At 35.7% G+C, this 19151-nt stretch overlaps 2 long non-coding RNA genes across 2 annotated transcripts; one reads left to right on the plus strand and one right to left on the minus strand.

The window, feature by feature from the left end:
* Positions 1–11121: 11121 nt before the first annotated feature.
* Positions 11122–14893, plus strand: LOC125259269. Its single transcript, XR_007182764.1, has 3 exons — positions 11122–11588; positions 13046–13088; positions 13456–14893. It is a non-coding gene; the product is annotated as an uncharacterized LOC125259269 (long non-coding RNA).
* A 189-nt stretch (positions 14894–15082) lies between these two features.
* On the minus strand, positions 15083–18950 carry LOC125259380. The gene is made up of 3 exons (XR_007182783.1): positions 18863–18950; positions 18663–18767; positions 15083–16408 (listed from the first exon to the last, which is right to left on the minus strand). It is a non-coding gene; the product is annotated as an uncharacterized LOC125259380 (long non-coding RNA).
* Positions 18951–19151: the final 201 nt, after the last annotated feature.

The following is a 19151-nucleotide window of genomic DNA, read 5'->3' on the forward strand; positions in this document are numbered from 1 at the left end:
CACTCATGCTCAAGCAGACAAGATGTTGTTCTTTCTGCCCTGCCATGAGCATCCCTGCCCCCACCTGCCCGAACCCTCTCCCACCCCCTCTTAAATTTAATCTTATCTATATATCAGCAGGTGTAAGGCAAGAGCCTGCTTATCATTATACATTCAGTATGCACAACATAAGTTGATCAACAGTACCTCAGCACAAATGCATTTTTGAATGCCTGTAATGATGCTGGTAGCACTTTAAAATGACAAGTCCTCTTTCTCAGAGATTATAGTGAGAAACCGGCATATCAAATCAACACTTAAGAACTTGTTTGCTTGCATAAACCTATCTAAAAAAATTTTTTATTGGGTCTCCACTTTATATTAGGTGGCCTTAACTACTATGTACTTAAATTTAAATTAATCGTTTGAAACAGTGCACTTATTGTGTACATACATGTTTTTACATTGTACTTATATTATTATAATTGCCTGCATGTAATTACATCTGTAACTAATTTCTGTAATTACATTTATAATTATACTGTTGACCCATCCCTTACACCTTAAGCCATTCCTTAAACCTACCCAAACTTATCCCTAACCTTACCCATATCCCACCTCAATAGCAGCAAAAGTGTTTTGCAATACAATATGAACACAATAAGTACATTTCACTTATTTTTTGATGTAAGTACATTGTAGTTAAAGGATACCTAATATAAAGCGGGACCCAAAATTGTAAAATCTTGTTAGACTTTAATGTTTAATTCTGGTTGGTCACACCATTAAATATTCAGATTTTTAAATGTATATATTTTGTCCCTTCAATCCTGTGGTTACATATTTTATGGATTCTGTTTGTAGTTATGGCATGGCATTGGAAGTTTCATTTGTTTATTGATTTTTTTTTTTAAATTAACATATTTATTCATGAGTTTGATTATTTAGTTATTTATTCTTATGTTTATATTGTTTTCTAAACCCCGTATTCATTATTTGATTAATATTTTAATATTGATAAATATTCATATTAGCACATAATTTACAAAATGAGGCTGAGACAAATAGTTTTACAGAACATAAATGCCAGGTAAATTTTTAAGCTGAAATTTTTAATTTTTAAGGGGCTTGTACAAAGTAGGCCTGTCACTTTATTACGGAAGAGGATTAGGGCCAAGCAATAATAAAAAAAATAAAACCATCTCGAGATTAAAGTTGTTAAATTTCGAGAAAAAAACTTGTTAAATTTCGAGAAAAAAGTCTAAATAAAATGTTGAGAATAAACTCATTAAATTACGAGAAAAAATTCGTTAAATTTCAAGAAAAAAGTCTAGATAAAATGTTGAGAATAAACTCGTTAAATTACGAGAAAAAACTTGTTAAATTTCGAGAAAAAAGTCGAGATAAAATGTTGAGAATAAAGTCATTAAATTACGAGAAAAAACTCGTTAAATTTCGAGAACAAATTTGTTAAATTATGAGAAAAATGTCGTTAAATTTCGAGAAAAAAGTCGAGATAAAATGTTGAGAATAAACTCATTACAAGTTTATTCTCACGAGTAAATTATGAGAATAAAGTCATTAAATTACAAGAAAAAAGTTGTTAAATTATGAGAACAAATTCGTAATTTAACGACTTTACCCTCAACATTTTATCTCGACTTTTTTCTCGAAATGTTAAAGAGTTTTTTCTCGTAATTTAACGAGTTTATTCTCAACATTTTATCTCGACTTTTTTCTCGAAATTTAACGAGTTTTTTCTCAAAATGTAATGAGTTTATTCTCAACATTTTATCTCGACTTTTTTCTCGAAATTTAATGAGTTTTTTCTCGGAATTTAACGAGTTTATTCTCAACATTTTATCACGACTTTTTCTCGAAATTTAACAAGATTTTCTCTAAATTTAACAACTTTAATCTCGAGATGGTTTTATTTTTTTATTATTGCTTGGCCCTAATCCTCTTCCGTACTTTATTGACTCTATTATATATATTATATTATATTATATTATATTATATTATATTATATTATATTATATTATATTATATTATATTATATTCAAAGCATTGAAGTAAATCATGGGTCTATTTTATTATAATTTAAATTATATACAGTTATATTCAATATTATATATAATAATTTATTATATACAGTCTAAAATTACAAGTAGAAACAAAAACAGAATTAAATTGTTAAATACATAGTTCTGTCATGAAACTCTAGATGGTGCAGGCTGATGGATCTTTAACGCAAGCTGATGATAATTACAGCGTTAACTACTTGGCACAAGCTGATTGGTCCATGTCACATCTGCAGCCAATGAGCTTGTTGCTCACACATTTAAATGGCTGGTTACATTCACTATAGCAGTTTGCAGCGCACTTCAGAGTTCCTCTAAAACCCTCCACCTTCCCCAGCTCCACCTGTATAGATCTCAACCTGGGGTGCGTTTCCCAAAGCGAACTATGGTCGCAAGTTCCGTCGTTACCAATAGAGTTCAATGGGACTTGCGACCATGGTTCACCAACGATGCTTTCGGGAAACTCACCCCTGGTCTCATAGAAAGACGTACCTGTGGGAACATTTTTGCAAGTCGCAAATTACATACAAATTCGTACATGTCACTGCAGTTTCCAACAGAAATGAACACTAGGGGCAGTAAAACAGCAATCACTTTTAATCGTCCTCATACACAGTTATGATTACAAGGTCAGATTATGGATTAATAAAGATGTTTTCACGTCTCCTTGCACAATGTTATGTTATGATCTCAAAACACATTTTACCAAAGTGCATGATTTGTAAACGAATACATTTTGGACTTTGCATCGCTTAACTCCATCGCTTCTCCATTTTAACACCTATTTGCCACCTGATGTCACCTGTTGGAGTTTGGGTTCCTTGCCGCTGTCGCCTTTGGCTTGCTTAGTTGGGGACACTTGACATTTGACTTGACATTTGATATTCAACAGTATTCTTGACATTTATTCAACATTGCTTTGATCTGCCTGCATTGACACTATTCTTTAAGAGCTGCTGTGCAGCAAAAATTATGTACCAGTTATCAATGTAAAGCTGCTTTGGCACAATCTGCATTGTAAAAAGCGCTATATAAATAAAGGTGACTTGACTTGACTTGACTTAACCAGCTCCATATGTTTCGCCTCTCTGATATATAACAAGCTTGCTCGGTAGCTCAGATGGTACAGAATTTTACTTAGAATGCGGAAGGCTTGGGTACGAATCCTGTGAAAAACGAGTCACGGTAAAAGAGCTCAAAAATGAGAGATCAAAAACAATTTTTTTTCAAACCATTTCAAATCAGAACTGCGGTGATACGTCTAAAACCAATGTAATAAAAACATACCATATTCACGTTCATCTATTTCAGGAAAAAAACACGCTGAACACGCTTTTAGCACCACTCAGTGGCGTTGCACCACAAAGCGTACAAAAACGTTTTGAAAAAATGTTCCCACAGGTACGTTTTTCTGCTATGGGTTATTGAGATATGCTATTTGTGCAGCAGCACTATGTCTTACTAGAAAGCAGCATTGTTGGCATATGTATTGGCAGTAGCAAGTGCCTGTACTTGCTCTGCAGCAGCAACAATAATCTACAACAACAGCAGTAATCTACAGCAGCAGCAATTCAGCAGCAGCGTAGCAGATCTATTCCGCCAAAACCAAATACATTAACATGGTCATATCCATTACCATGCATACAATCTTCCGAGAGTTGTCATGATAGAAATGCAATCATTTGCATGACAATTAATCATAAGCTCAAAATTATTGGTCATAACAGACCCAGTACAAAGTACTTTCCCTCAAATTAAAAATAACAGTGCTTGTCAAATCACCAAATTTTCTTTTTATATTAGCAAATAGAAAAATGTTCTTCTCTCTGAGACAGGGATGTGAAATTCTTTACAGTCAAACAATAGTGTGTGTACTAAAATAATGAATCATGGTAAGGGAATTCCTATAGCATGCAACATGTTCCCTCTGCCTCTGTGACCATGTGTGAGGGTGGAAGTGTCCCTCTGACCAGTGACCCCTTTGAGGGAGCACATTCTCACAGGTCCAGAAGAAATACGCCCCCCACAAACAGAGAGAGTGGGGGCAGACCTCCAGGACAGCAACTCACCTAAGACACCTCAGGGTCAGGGTTACTCTCTCTCTCTCTCTCTCTCTTACCCCTGGCCAGCATTGCTCTTCCCTTACCTACCATGTTACCTGAGCCACATGCACCAATGCTGCCCTTTATTTGATGGATGCGTTTTCCCACACTGACACTGATGGGCGACGAGAGCCCCTCCAACCCCTTCCTGCTAAAACACTGTGATTGATAAAGGAAATGTGATCACCTGATTATGTTCAAAAATCATCTCAAATTTCAACCTTCTTCAATCCAAATATACATAGATAGTAACATTTTAAGGTTTATTACACTATAAAAAACAAATGTTTTTCAGCAATGCCATAAAAAAACATTTGTAATTCCCCAAAGAACCTTTCAGTGTTCCTACCTTTTAAACCGCTCTCTTTTCAAACCGCAGATTAAAAGCCCAAATCTTACACAATATGAAAATGAGTTAGTTAATTTGTTAAATTAGACCCCCTCAGTATCTTCCAGGCTGCAGGCAGGTTTACATCCTAGCCCGATACAACCTGGACTAGGATAAGTGAGCATCAACACCAATATGTTGATTTACTAATTAGGGCCAGTACTTCCCTGCAGTTTCTGAATGAGGCAGGAGCACTTGTCTTTGTCTTATTATCACTGGTCATCCATCCCCCTGCCCTCACCTCAATAGCCCATGGGCCTCCAGATAGACCAGGACAGAGATAAGCAGAACAATGGGTCATGCAGCAGACCAGGCCCACTGCAGTCTTCTATCTCTGTCCCCATCTCACTGCCTGCCTGTGTGTCTGCGCAGAGGATGTTGTTAAAGCAAGAGCAAACACTCAAACATCCTGCACCAGCTCTATCACTTCCCTCTAATCTCTCTCTCTCTCTCTCTCTCTCTCTCTCAGTACTATTTTGCAAGATGCTTGTGTGGATTCTTCACAAGGATTTTCACAAGTGAATATTGTGGCCTTCACTGGGTGTTGTGAATGAGAAAGGGGGGTTGATATATCAAACAAATCTGATTCTATGAATCAAAACATGCCTGTGATAGAATGAGTTACTTATAGACGCAGTTTATAGGTCATTACGTAAGGGATATTGTACAGTCCTTATCACAAAATAGAAAATAAACCCCTTCAGGGTGATACAACACCCCTCTGCTTCATATTGGGGTCCTGATCACTTTGTTTTGTGATCATGTCCAGACCAATGCCAGCTCACTGTGCATTATCCTGGTAAACTGAAATTAAATATAAAACAGTAACACTTTACAATAAGGTTCATTAGTTAACTACTTTAGTTAAAATGAACTAATGAATGAACAATACTTCTATAGCATTTATTAATCTTAGTTAATGTTAATTTCAACATTTACTAATACATTATTAAATGTATTTGTTAACATTAGTTAATGCACTGTGAACTAACTGTATACTGTAAAAAAAAAAAATGTATTGTTCATTGTTAGTTTATGTTAGTTAATATATTAACTAGGGCTGTCAAACGATTAATCGCGATTAATCGCATACAAAATAAAAGTTTGAGTTTGTATAATATATGTGTGAGTAATGTGTGTAATTAATATGTATATATAAGTACACACAAATTAATGTATATATTTAAGAGAAATATGTTATTTATGTACAAAAAATTTATTTATATATATATAATATAAATTATATAAAAATATAAATAAATACATATACTTGTAAATATTTCTCAAATATATACATGGATGTGTTTGTATTTATATATACATAATAATTACACACAGTACACCCACATATATTAGGCAAACTCAAACTTTTATTTTGTATGCGATTAATCGTGATTAATCGTTTGACAGCCCTAATATTAACTAATGTTAACAATTGAGACCTTATTGTAAACTTTTACCAATAAAATAAAATATAAAAATGCACAGTTATGTAGGAAATTGGTTGTCTGATCAGCTGTACAGTGTAGCAGTCATACAAAATATTTGAATATAGAATGCTGCAATTGACCAATCAGAAGTATTGCATAGAGCCATGTAATAAAAAAGATACGATTTCTATAGCTACACTGTAAAAAATTATTTTCATGATTTGTTATCATAACATTTTTTCTTTTGTTAAATCAGCGTTATTATTGATAATTAATGTAGTTCAGATAACTTAATATTTTGAGTTTCTGTTGAATAAACCAATCGCCTTCATTGTAATAACTCAATTTTTTAATTTAAATGAACTCAAATTTTTAAAGCAACCAGGTAACTTACTTTTTTAAGTTAAACCAACAAATCTTTTTTACAGTGTACAAGTTATATTGAAGTGGTTTCATGTAAGCCAGCATTTGGAGGACCCTGCGACTGTATTCTGATGTTTGCTGTGTACCATTGTAAGGATATAGACGTTACGGTCATTTAATTAGTTTTACAAATATGTACTCTGAAAGAGGAAAATAAGAGACAAAATAAATAAAAAGTGTGCTTCTGAAAGAAGTCTCTTATGATCCCCAAGGTTGCATTTATTTGTTTAAAAATATAGTAAAAACAGTAATATTGTGAAATGTTACTACAATTTAAAATAAGTGTAAAATGTAATTTATTCCTGTGATGCAAAGCTGAATTTTCAGCATTATTACTCCAGTCTTCATTGTCACACGATCCTTCAGAAATCATTCTAATATACTGATTTTCTGCTCAAGAAACATTTCTTATTATCATCAAAGTTGAAAACAGTGGAATTGTTTTTCAGGGTATATAACATATTTATGTTAATCTCCATCAATATTTCACTACCTCAGCATTGTTAGTCCAAAAGTGAGCCTAAAAGTGAATTACATATGTTCTGCATGTCCTAAAAGTGTTAAGCTGATGAGAGGAGAGAGAGTGGTGAAGAGAGAGATATGGCCCTCCTCTCACTGCTCTTTCACACTCTGTTCTCTTTGGAGACTTGACAATATGCACGCGCACTGTTTCAGGCCCGGGAAACCCTGGCAGAGGCAGGTTAATATCGGGAGCACTTGACAACAATGGAATGTTATAAAAAGGTGCTGCTGTAATAAGTTCTTTGTTGGGACCTTCCATTTCCACCACGTCATATCATTACTCATCCTGCTAACCAATTTACTGGTTGCCTTGGCAACCACAGCGGGCCAGGGCCAAGAGGCAAGAGTGGAATCTCAATGGATGTAGGGGAATAAAAAATAGTGGACAGACAGAAGTGTACAACCTCCTCTATGTCCTATGTTAATTTAAAATTTAGCATGTTTTACATTCATTTGCAAATTAATTTGTTTTGCTATGTAAAAATATGAATCTTATTTATTCAGATTTTACTGGGGTTTAAAAATGACCCCCATTTCCTGCTGTCCGCCCTCTCATACAACAATAATGTGAGGTAAATAATAAAAAACAGGGAAATATAATGAACATACATATATATATATAAGAGTTTATTCTTCTCTTTTAGTACCACCGTTAAAAATAACGCTGGTCTAACTCTTTCTTTTTTTTTTTTTTGGATAGCAACAAGTTTCATGCGTCCGTGTCCACGTGGCTATACCGGGCATGCTGGGATACATATAACCGTGTTCCGCCTGTGGAGGTATGCGGGCCGGTGGGCGTGTGGTGAAATCCAGTTCGCCTAAGCGCACAGGTCAGCGCTGGCCGGTCAGCAGCTGCTGCCTGGCCGCGGTCCCACGCTTCCCAGGCTGGGGGGAGGATTGACAGGTCAGTAATAAAATCAGGCGCCCTGGCTGAGCTCAGAGCTGCCCATTGTTCGAGGGCCAGGCCCGCTGCTGCTGTTTACTCTCTCCCATATGCATTATTCAACGGCCCAGGAGCTCCCAGAGAAAGGGGCCCCATTCAGGGAGCCTCTTGCCCATGTTTTGTTTTGCTAATTTTCAATTAAAATAAACCATGGCGCTAAGGGGGGAGTAAGAGGGCGCAAGGGAGAGATAGTCCCAGTACTATTTACCCTGTGACGTCTAAAGGGATTAGGCTGATCACATAAATGACAATAAAACACTACTTATTGAGCATTATGTCAGTGACATATCTGTTATTTTAAATAAGGGGTAGTAGACTGTGGGACAATGAGGTGTGATGCTGTTTCAGTTTGGTTTAATTCTGCAGGGGATGTCTGAATCACTTTTGCACACTAATAAGCCTGAGAGTCCTAACTTTGTAGTTATGTGACATCGTTTTTTTAATAATTGTAAAGAAACTTTCTACAGTGTGTCACTTTGTTCAGTGATTTTTAATCTGTTGCTTGTCATTTAAATAAGTGATTAAAAACCAGTAACACTTTGGGGTCAGTAAAGTTTTTTTTAACAATATTTTTATTCAGCAAGGACTTGCTAAATTGATCAAAGATGACAGTAAAGGCATTATAACGTTACAAAAGTTATGAAATAAATACTGTTCTTTTGAACTTTGTATTTATAAAAGAATCCTGATAAATGTATCACTATTTTCACAAAAATATTAAGCAACACAACATGAAAAAACACTGTTTTTAACATTGATAATAATAAGAAATGAGCAGCAAATCAGCATATTAGAATCATTTCTGAAGGATCATGTGACCAGTTGGGGTAATGCATTACAAGTAACTTGTTATGTAATCAGATTACTTTTTTCAAGTAACTAGTAAAGTAGCCTAACTGATTACTTTTAAATTTACAAAAAATATCTGAGTTACTTTTTCAAATTAGTAACGGAAGTTACTTTGCTTTCTGACAGCTCTCCTGTTGCTATGTTGAGAGAAATCGTTGTTTGCGCTGTGTGTAAACATGACGATTATTGTAGTTCTAGACTAAATATGAGCATTTACTCATCTCACTTGCACAAAAACAGATTCAGTATTCATCAAAATGAATAAAAACAGTGAAATCTCAGAATATTGCAGAATTTAAGGGTATAAATAATGTTCCAGTGTGTGTTGAATGGTAGTGGATGGAGAGAAGAGATGTATGCTCTGTAATCAGCTGTGGCAATTTATGATGTCCGCTTCTGAATGTTCAGTAAAAACAAGTGTTGTGATCACCCGAGCTCTTTGTTAGTGTCCTCTGTTTGTACAGTGATGATAAACTGATCCACAGAACAAAGCCAAGATCTCACGAAACAGCGCTGGGTAAGAACTGTGAAAAAATAGAGTATAACCAAAGACTATAGAATAACACAAGACGTGTCACTCCCATTGTTTTGAATGGGAGAAAGTGCAACGTGCAATATGGCGGAATAAGTCCCGCCTTCTAAATAATAGCCAATTGCCGATTGATAAAGTCATTACGTCACTGCAGTGGCCTTAGAAGCTCCGGTTCCTATAGAAACAGTCAGACGAGCGCCTCTGAAATAAAACACAAGAGACACGCATTTAGGACTGCGCATGCGCATTGGCTTGATCCAGCCTGAAAATACAGGTTTTTTTTGTCATGATTCGAACATTTAGAAACAAAATTTATGAGACAGTTGTTGTCAGATTTCATTGGTGATTTCAAATCTAAAATTTAATCGAAAGCTTGGCAAACAGCTTTGGAGAATTTGATGTTTCCCCATTCAAAGAGATAGGGGCTGCACTTGAATACCCGAGAGGCGTTTCAAAGATGGCCGCCGAGTGAAATGACTTGTCGTAAAGGGACTTTGATATAACCCACACTCGCGATACATATATTAAAGGTGCCATCGAACGTTTTTTTACAAGATGTAATATAAGTCTAAGGTGTCCCCTGAATGTGTCTGTGAAGTTTCAGCTCAAAATACCCCATAGATTTTTTTAAATTCATTTTTTAACTGCCTATTTTGGGGCATAATTAGAAATGCGGTGATTCAGGTTGTGGCCCCTTTAAATGCTCACGCTCCCCGACCACGGAGCTCGCGCTTGCCTCAAACAGTGCATAAACAAAGTTTACACAGCTAATATAACCCTCAAAATGGATCTTTACAAAGTGTTCGTCATGTATACTGCATGCATGCGTCAGATTATGTGAGTATTGTATTTATTTGGATGTTTACATTTGATTCTGAATGAGTTTGAGGTTTTGCTCTGTGGCTAAAGCTAACATTACACACTGTTGGAGAGATTTATAAAGAATGAAGTTGTGTTTATGAATTATACAGACTGCAAGTGTTTAAAAATGAAAATAGCGACGGCTCTTGTCTCCGTGAATACAGTAAGAAACGATGGTAACTTTAACCACATTTAACAGTACATTAGCAACATGCTAACGAAACATTTAGAAAGACAATTTACAAATATCACTAAAAATATCATGTAATCATGGATCATGTCAGTTATTATTGCTCCATCTGCCATTTTTCACTATTGTTCTTGCTTGCTTACCTAGTCTGATGATTCAGCTGTGCACAGATCCAGACGTTAATACTGGCTGCCCTTGTGTAATGCCTCGATCATGGGCTGGCATATGCAAATACTGGCTGTTACGTAACAGTCGGTGTTATGTTGAGATTCGCCTGTTCTTCGGAAGTCTTTTAAACAAATGAGATTTATATAAGAAGGAGGAAACAAAGAGTTTGAGACTCACTGTATGTCATTTCCATGTACTGAACTCTTGTTATTTAACTATGCCGAGATAAATTCAATTTTTAATTCTAGGGCACCTTTAAATGAAACAAATATACTCCATGTATTAAATCTCACTTTATTAACCAATGTCTTTGTTTCTGACCTTCAATGATCCAATTCAACCATACTAATGAGCAAAAACGGCTTTAGATAAACATCACATTTGTGATCAGCCTGAAGCTTAACTGTTATTCATTTCACTTTTGGTGTGAAAGGGCCTTTACATTTGCAAAAATAGATTTTTTGTTGTTATTAAAAAGCAAACAAGCAAGCCTAGCCCAGGTGAGAAAAATAAACGTAAAAGTAACGTAACGCATTACTTTTTTATGAAAAGTAACTCAATTAGTTACTTTTTTAGGGCATAACACAATATTGTAATGAATTACTTTTAAAACTAACACTGCATGTGACACTGAAGAGTGGGGTAATGGCCATTACAGAAAAAAATAAAAACGTAAAATATATAAAATATAACCAGTTACTTACAATTGTAATAACATTTTACATTAAATGCAGCTTAATTTAAATCTCATCACAGTTGATTTACTATATATTAATCAAACATTTTAAAGATTTGATAACAGATTGGGATGATACGCAGCATTGGTCACTGAACATTTAACTTGATGAACATACCCTGCAAAAAGACAGCATGACCTGCAGATCATTAAATATCAGCATCCCTGACACCATGGGCTAATCAATAAGTGCACTGATAGGTTTTTGTTGTTGAGTTTTTTCACACAGGAGGGGGCTACACTAACCCAGAGGGGCTGCGGACAGATGCAGTGACAGTGGGGAGTGAGAAAAGTTAAAGATTCACCACACATCTGTTACTCTGCCACAAGAGCGGACTCTCAGGCACCTACCCCCGCTGTCTGCCGGCTTGCCCGCCTGCCTGGGTATGTCTGTCTGTCTGTCTGTCTGTCTGTCTTCCTGCCTGCTCCCCTTAATATGTGACTGCGTGCTGTCCACCTGTCTCTCTGAATTTGATTCCTGCATGTGTCTTCTCTGCGTGCTCACCACACTGTCAGCCTAACTGACCAACTGCTTCCTGTTGGGTACATGTGTCCGCTGTCCCCTTAATGAGAGAGCACATCTTTAAACCGTACAGCGCCTTCAATCACCCGCCTAACGAACCCCGCATTTTTTGCAACCGTCGCCTGACAACAGTCAGCTGACCATTTATATTATATTAAGTTTTAATTATAGCTAAAAAGGCCAATCCAGTTTAATCAGGAGTGAAGTATAATTAATTCTGTCAGTCATTTAAAGCTCTGCCATGCTTCTCATTTAGGTTGTTTTCACAAATGTTTGGTCCAAAACCTGAATTCAATTCCACCTTATATTTTCAAGCAGACTTGGGGCAGGTTTTCAAGTTCGAAAAACTTGTTTTTGTTTACAGCAGCTTAAAAAAATATATGGATAATCAAGTAAACCTAAGCTGCTTCAGTCCAGTAAGTGTTAATCAAACATTACTAACAATATAACATTTATTCACAGCAAAGAGACACATGTACCACCAACTGAAGGCAGACAAGCTGTTGTACCCTAAAGGAACAATATTCCACTTTTTTTTTCTGACAGTGTAGCATTCTAGCAGATATATGTGAAATCCCCTCTTTGTGTTTTAGGGGCTGATTTCACTATTGTATTGACAGTGAAATTAGAGAGATGACAGGAAATTTGTGAAATATTGAGAAAAGCACTAGGCCAAAAAATGCTTTTTGCCTTTTTACAAGTCCAGGTTATAAAGTATTCCTGTGGCTAAAACAATACAGCATGCAGCTAGCAACACGCCAACACCAAACCATGGGTTGGATTCCCAGGAAATGCATAACCATATAAAATGACTTTGAATGCAATGCAAGTCAGTTACTATAAAAGAGTCTGACAAATGCATTAAAAATGTAAGTGAAATGGCTTGAGAGCATTTATAGGTGTTCCACCTGTCAACCCTACACTGTAAAACCCAATAAGTTCAGAATTCTCAAAACATTTGAGGAAACGTATTACCTCAAAACATTTAAGTAAACTAACTCATTTTTTTTAAAGCTGATAGAACTTAAAATTTTTGTGACAAGTGGGGCGGGGCTGAGAGCCATGGAAGCGGATCAAGGCCAGTGTGGTGCACAGGTGTCTCTCACTAACAATCCCGACACCAGCATCCCTTTCCCAACTCATCATAATGTAAATTACATACAGTTAATTTACATAAACATCACATTCAGATCTTGGTTAAATGTTACATAGCAAATAACACATACTATTATAACTATCAGAGAGCCATTATCAGAGAGCCATTACATACTTGCATATATGTAATCAAACATCATATGTGGTCTTAAATGTTTTGCAGTTCATCCTCAACCTAACCACAGGCTCTACTCTTCACCACAGTGGTAACCCTACAAAACTAACATAACAGAACCCCCCTGAATCCCAACATAACACAACATTAAACATTAACTTATATCTCCATGTGTTAATCTTGTGCAAAAACACACAAAATAACACTTAATTATTTATATGGTCTGACACAAAGCATGCTGGGAATTAGAAATCTGCTGCAGCTCAACTCAATCATATTAAGTTCATCTTACTACAATGAAATTTTGAGTTCATGCAACTTTTTTCTATTAAGTACAATGAACTTTCATTATTATTTGAGTGAAACAAACTCATTTAATTTAATTAATTTCACTGTTCAGTTTATATACAGCATGAATCGCGTTCGAGCTGTAATCCCGAGCCCTCTCATCTCCTCAGGACTCTTTGTGTGGCAGCGGTTTCTTCGCAGATAAGATGTAACTAAAAAAACCCTTCGGATGGGGAACAGAGAAGTTCAGAAAACACGAGTGGAGTCAGGAGCGGAGAAGAGCGCATGTCCTCTTGGATGTGTTGAATGGGCCTCATCCCCCGCTGGGTGCAGGTGAGCACTCGAGGCAGGCTCGCACCTGCCCTCTTTGTTCCTGACTGATGGGTTTACGGCGAGAGGGATCTGTCTGCCTCGTAAAGCCAGCGGGCCGAGGGGCAGTAAAGCCTAACTGCTGTCAGAGCTTTGTGTGAGAGTGTGAAAGTGTGTGTGAGGCCCTGAGAGACAGGACAGATCATCAGGGAGCATCACACAATGCAGACAGACTGACAAAAACAATTACGCTCCTGTAGAGGATTCCCAGACAAAACAGAGTCATTAAAGCCAAACAAATAAAAGCAACGTTTAATTGGTATGCATACGGAGAGGCTAAACTCGCTTTTTACTTAAGTTGACCTCTAGGATACAAGACGTGAAATGTAAAATGAATATGCCTAATTACATTTCAGGATGTCTAATATTACAGAATTAAAAGGAAAGAGGCTACAACATGGGGCCAGAGACTTGTCATGTGGCACAACTTACCCCACATATGGGTAGTTCTGCGTTATATCAAAAGGTACATTTTTGGGGAATACATTAACCATTTATATTTCAAAGAAAAATATGGATAGAATAAAGGAGGTGGCACAATCCACTTTCAAGCTCAATTTGTTGTTTTTTATTTGTAATTTCATTAACAAGCAAGGAAAAAAATATTTCAATGTAGTGAAGCATTTTGTGTAATAGTGATGATCAAATACTGAAAGAAACTGGATGTTATAAAGTTTACTATTTCTATTTAAGCCTTCATTTATGGTTAATTTTTATAATGATTATTGTAAATGAGAGGTCAAATGAAGTTAATGTGATATATACACATACATACATTTATAGCATAACAATTGGGGTAAGAAAAATACAATTAATTCAAAGAGAAAACAAGTTTAGTTTGATTACCTCATTGGCAAATACTTTTTTTTTTTTTTTTTTTAAATATGAAGTCGTTTAATTTAGTTAACATTTTTAGAAAACAATATTTATTTTTTGGTCTTTATTATGATACAAACAGAAAAGTAGAAATCAGTATTTAGTGTGACCTTCTGGACTTCCTCCAGTTTCTAAAAGAAAAAAAAATCTCATCAGATTTTGAAAGTTTTCTTGGCCTTCCAGTTCTTTTCCATTCCTTTTAGGTTTAAGAGAGCCGGTTCCTGCTCTTGCTCAAGTGTAAGGGGAGGTCACCAAACCAAATACTTACCACTTTAGCCTATAAAAGCCCTTTATTCTGATTTTTTTCCTGTTTTTTTATACTGCATGCACATTTCCTGTATATTCTGGTTATATTCTAATAAAGAGACTGAGAAATAATTATATATGGTCATTATACCATTGCTTAAACAACATCTAATGGTGGACTTTTGCACAGTACTATATATATATATATATATATATATATATATATATATATATAGGGTCATGTGACAAAAAACTACAGCTTCTCTTCCTGCTACTGTCAGTGTCTGATTTCACACCGCTAATGACTGTGCACTGTTTACAGTGCCTCCTTTATTCTTTGCGGGGTCACATTACTACTGCCTCAGAGAAAGCACACAGAACACACACACATACACAGGCTGGCCACTGATATAAAATACAGTTTTTCCTAATATGTCAGACCTCTTTAACTTAGTGACAGTGTTTTAAAATGAAAGGATATGAAGATTCTGATGCTCAGCGGTTTCTAACACGAAGCCCCCTGACAGACATCACACCTCTGAGCACTCTTGTGGACACCAAAATGACGGTACAAAAATAAGCACCCACACAAATGTTTAATTTATATGATTTTCTCAGGATATCATATCTCACTGATAAGAACCAAATTACGTGACTGAAAGGAAGGCTAAGAGATTCAAAATCTGTGCTTTTTTTTTTTGGCAAGGGCATCTTAGAAACCAATTACCACACAAGAAATAGATCATTATTTCTTCTAAGCAGAGAGTCTTGGGGGGTGGGGGGCAAAGGTGCTTGCTAAAAGGATGGGTAGGTTTTTTTTTTTTTTTTTTAGATTGAGAGCAGCACAATAAAGACATAATCATCTCCCCCTCAACTTTTCCTATCCAACTTTCAGATTTTAATTTGCCGTCTGTGAAGTGGTACCTAATTTACTTTCGCCTCGTCCCTTCAATGCGCCATTGTTACGGCGGCAGAGACTCAGAGTTTCCTCTCTTAGCTCACCTCGGCGTGAAATTGGTTTAATGAAGCTGAAAGGTATGAAGCTCTCACAACACTGCGGATTCCAGCGACACTGCTTCATCACCCCCTCATGCCCCCCAAACTCACATTACGCCCACAAGTTATAAAGCAGCGCATAAAAGATCGCTATCTCTCACATTACATCAGTGGATATTGCTGTCCCTTTCAAAGTGCCAGCGCTCAGACGAACCGCTGAGAGAGAAGCCGAGGCCGTCGGCCTCAGGGACATGCCCTGGATGCTTCAGATTCATTTGAAGAATCACGTCGCTCTGAATCAAACTCAAGAATCAAACGTTCTGAGTTTGGTGGAGGAGATATCGATCAGTGTGTTTTCCACCTCGGCGTATCCCGTCATTTCCACGCAGTGACCCTGTGAAATGCATTCTCATGTTACCGTTGCGACTGGGTGTGACACTTGTGGGAATGCAACGGAAGTCCTAGGAGATTATTTTGAGTGTGTCTGTATGTGTTTGTTTGTGTGTGTGTTATATTAATATGATCTCCTTGTGGCATATCCTTTACGGCTTCTTGCCCCCCTTTTGGACAATTGCGTGAAAATGCATCCGTAACTGAATATTCAGGTCTGTTCTTGTTTCAGTCATGTTTCAGGATCTGCAGGGAATTGGACATGAGGAAAAAAGATGAACAAATACTGAAACCAACTTTCTGAAAAACAAACTTAAATTAAATGTCTTCATTTGTATCTGAAATGGGCTAAAACTATTGCACGGAAAGTATAATTAACTTAGGAAGTGTGAATAGGAAGTACACACTTTATAAAACATTGTGAGTGTGTGTTAAAAAAGAGGCCCCAAGGAATAAAGAGAATCCCACAGGGACCCTCATTACAAAAAATTAACTGCTATTAGTATTTTTGACATTTTGTCATCTAAACATTTACATCTATTTGAGAAGCAAAATTGTCTATATAACAAAAAAAAAAATTTGTAAAGTCTCTCAAGGCTGCATTTGATCAAAATACAGTAAAACAGTAATATTGTGAAATATTGTTGTAGTTTAAAATTATAGTTTTCTATTTCAGTATATTTTGTACATGTCATTTATTTCTGAAATGATAAATATTGAATTCATATTTGTTTGTTTTAAGCATAAATCTATCAAAACTAAAAAAACAGTAAGTACATTATAAATTAAACTGATCTTGTTTTAATGATGTTCATATATTTTTCTAAACAAGACAATAATGCTAATTAAGAAAATTATTTTTGTGTGATGACATTGTCATTCCCAATAACCTGCCCACGAAAGTCACAGTTTATATGACAGCCAAAATCATCCAAGAGAACACAAACTTTATCATTGGTGCTAAATCATTTAAACGCTTCTTACTACATTTCCATGGACTTTACAACCACTTTGGTGACATTCCCAGCCTCTTCCAAAGTAAAGCACTGAAAAAAATAGATTCCCTAAATTGTCACCATTATCATCTTATCATCTGTAAGCCATTGCGCAAAACAGCCTTTAAGAAAAGGAAATTGTTCAAAACACTGTTCCCTGCGTCTACCTTGATTTGATGCAGGCAGAAATGAGAGCCATCATTCAAACGCACATACACACTAAATTGTGCAGTTAAACTGAGCATTTAGCCTCTAACTGAGCTAAATGCTGTTCTGCGGGGAAGGCCAGTCAGTGATTAGCAGTGTTTCCCGGCAGGAGTGCTATCTTATACAGGTAATTACTCAATTATCAGCAAACACACAGAGGTCTGACAATACAGACTGGAGAAATAGAGAGAATACAGCTGAAAATATGGTTTAAAAATATCAGACCTTACAGGAACACACTTGTATCAACCCTTCATCTGCCCACTTGTGTTCCCTAATATTGCAGGGGTGTCCAAATAACTGCTTGATTATAATAACATTAATTATAATAACTATTTTCGATTATTTCGCAGAGGAAGGTACAAAGTATAAAAAAAAATCTAGATGGAGAAACACACATGAGCTGCTCCTGCTGTCGAGAGCTCAAATCTGAAATCTCTTCAGTAATGTGTTTCCACTCATCTCCACTGGTTGGCGCTAAAGAGAGCAGAACTGATGGATACGATCAACTTGCCTCATGACTCAAACTTGTAGTTGTAAACAAAAAGACAAAAACTTTATTTTAATAGCCATTTTTTCTATTATATTTTTATAATTTATGTAAGCCTACTATATTTTTATAGCCAAGTATTTTCAACAGGAGGTCTGGGGTTTTCAACAGGGTTTGTAAACAAAAATACAATATTAAATATAATTAAAAACGTTACGTTTTGTTGTCTGTCCCACATTAAAATGAATTAGGTAAAATTAAAATGTACAAATATATGACTTGGCATCTAGCCTATGATTATTTACATGTTTGATAACATTGACTGTACTATAAAGTTTAATTTGTGTTAACATTATTTAACTACATGAACTAACAATGAAAAAATACTTATAAAACAGTTACTAATCTTGGTAAATGTTAATTTCCTCATTTGGCAATACATTTAATAAAATCAAAAGTTGTATCTCTTAATATTATTTAATGGACCCAAGGTAACATGAACTAACAATGAACAGTTGTATTTTTAATTAACTAACAAAGATTAATAAATACTCTAACAAATGTATTGCTCATTGTTAATGTTCATGTATTAACAAACATTAAATAATGGGACCTATACTGTAAAGTGTTACCCAATGTAAACATCACAAAAAAAAAAAAAAAAAAAAAAACATCAAAATACATGGTACTAATATGCTATGCATATTATTATAGGCCATCCTTAAAATTAACATTGAAATTTATACAATATATAAAAGAAGCTGCCCCTTGGTTAGTAGATTAATTTAAAAAATAATCTTTTAAGTACCTGTAAATTTTGAGTACATTTCTCTGTGATTTGGGTGCAGTGGGCAGGACGCGGCTTGTTCACCAGGCAGACAGATGATCCCAGTAAGAGGGGGGCTCAGTGTCCCTGACAAAAGCAAACAGGAACAGAAACCCTTTACACACAAGACAAACAGAATAATATCAAATGAACACTGAATATACAAATATGGCTCCTCTTACCTGTTTTGTTGAGCTTGATGCATTTAAAGATAGAGATGTGAGATGAAGTGGACCAGTAACTGTGCCATCACAAGACACAAAATCACTGAAAGTCAAACAGTTATGTGATTAAATATTAAAAGAACAGAAAGATTTCAATGGCACAACATTCATTACAAGATATATGATATTATGGTTACACTTTATTTTGACTTTATTTGCAACTACATGTCAACTAGCTCTCATTAGTAGACAGTTTGTGAACTGTTAGGTTTGAGTTAGGTGTTAGAGTTCGGGTTTACAGAATAAG

Source organism: Megalobrama amblycephala, linkage group LG23, assembly GCF_018812025.1.
Source record: "Megalobrama amblycephala isolate DHTTF-2021 linkage group LG23, ASM1881202v1, whole genome shotgun sequence".
In the NCBI taxonomy this organism is placed as follows: domain Eukaryota; kingdom Metazoa; phylum Chordata; class Actinopteri; order Cypriniformes; family Xenocyprididae; genus Megalobrama; species Megalobrama amblycephala.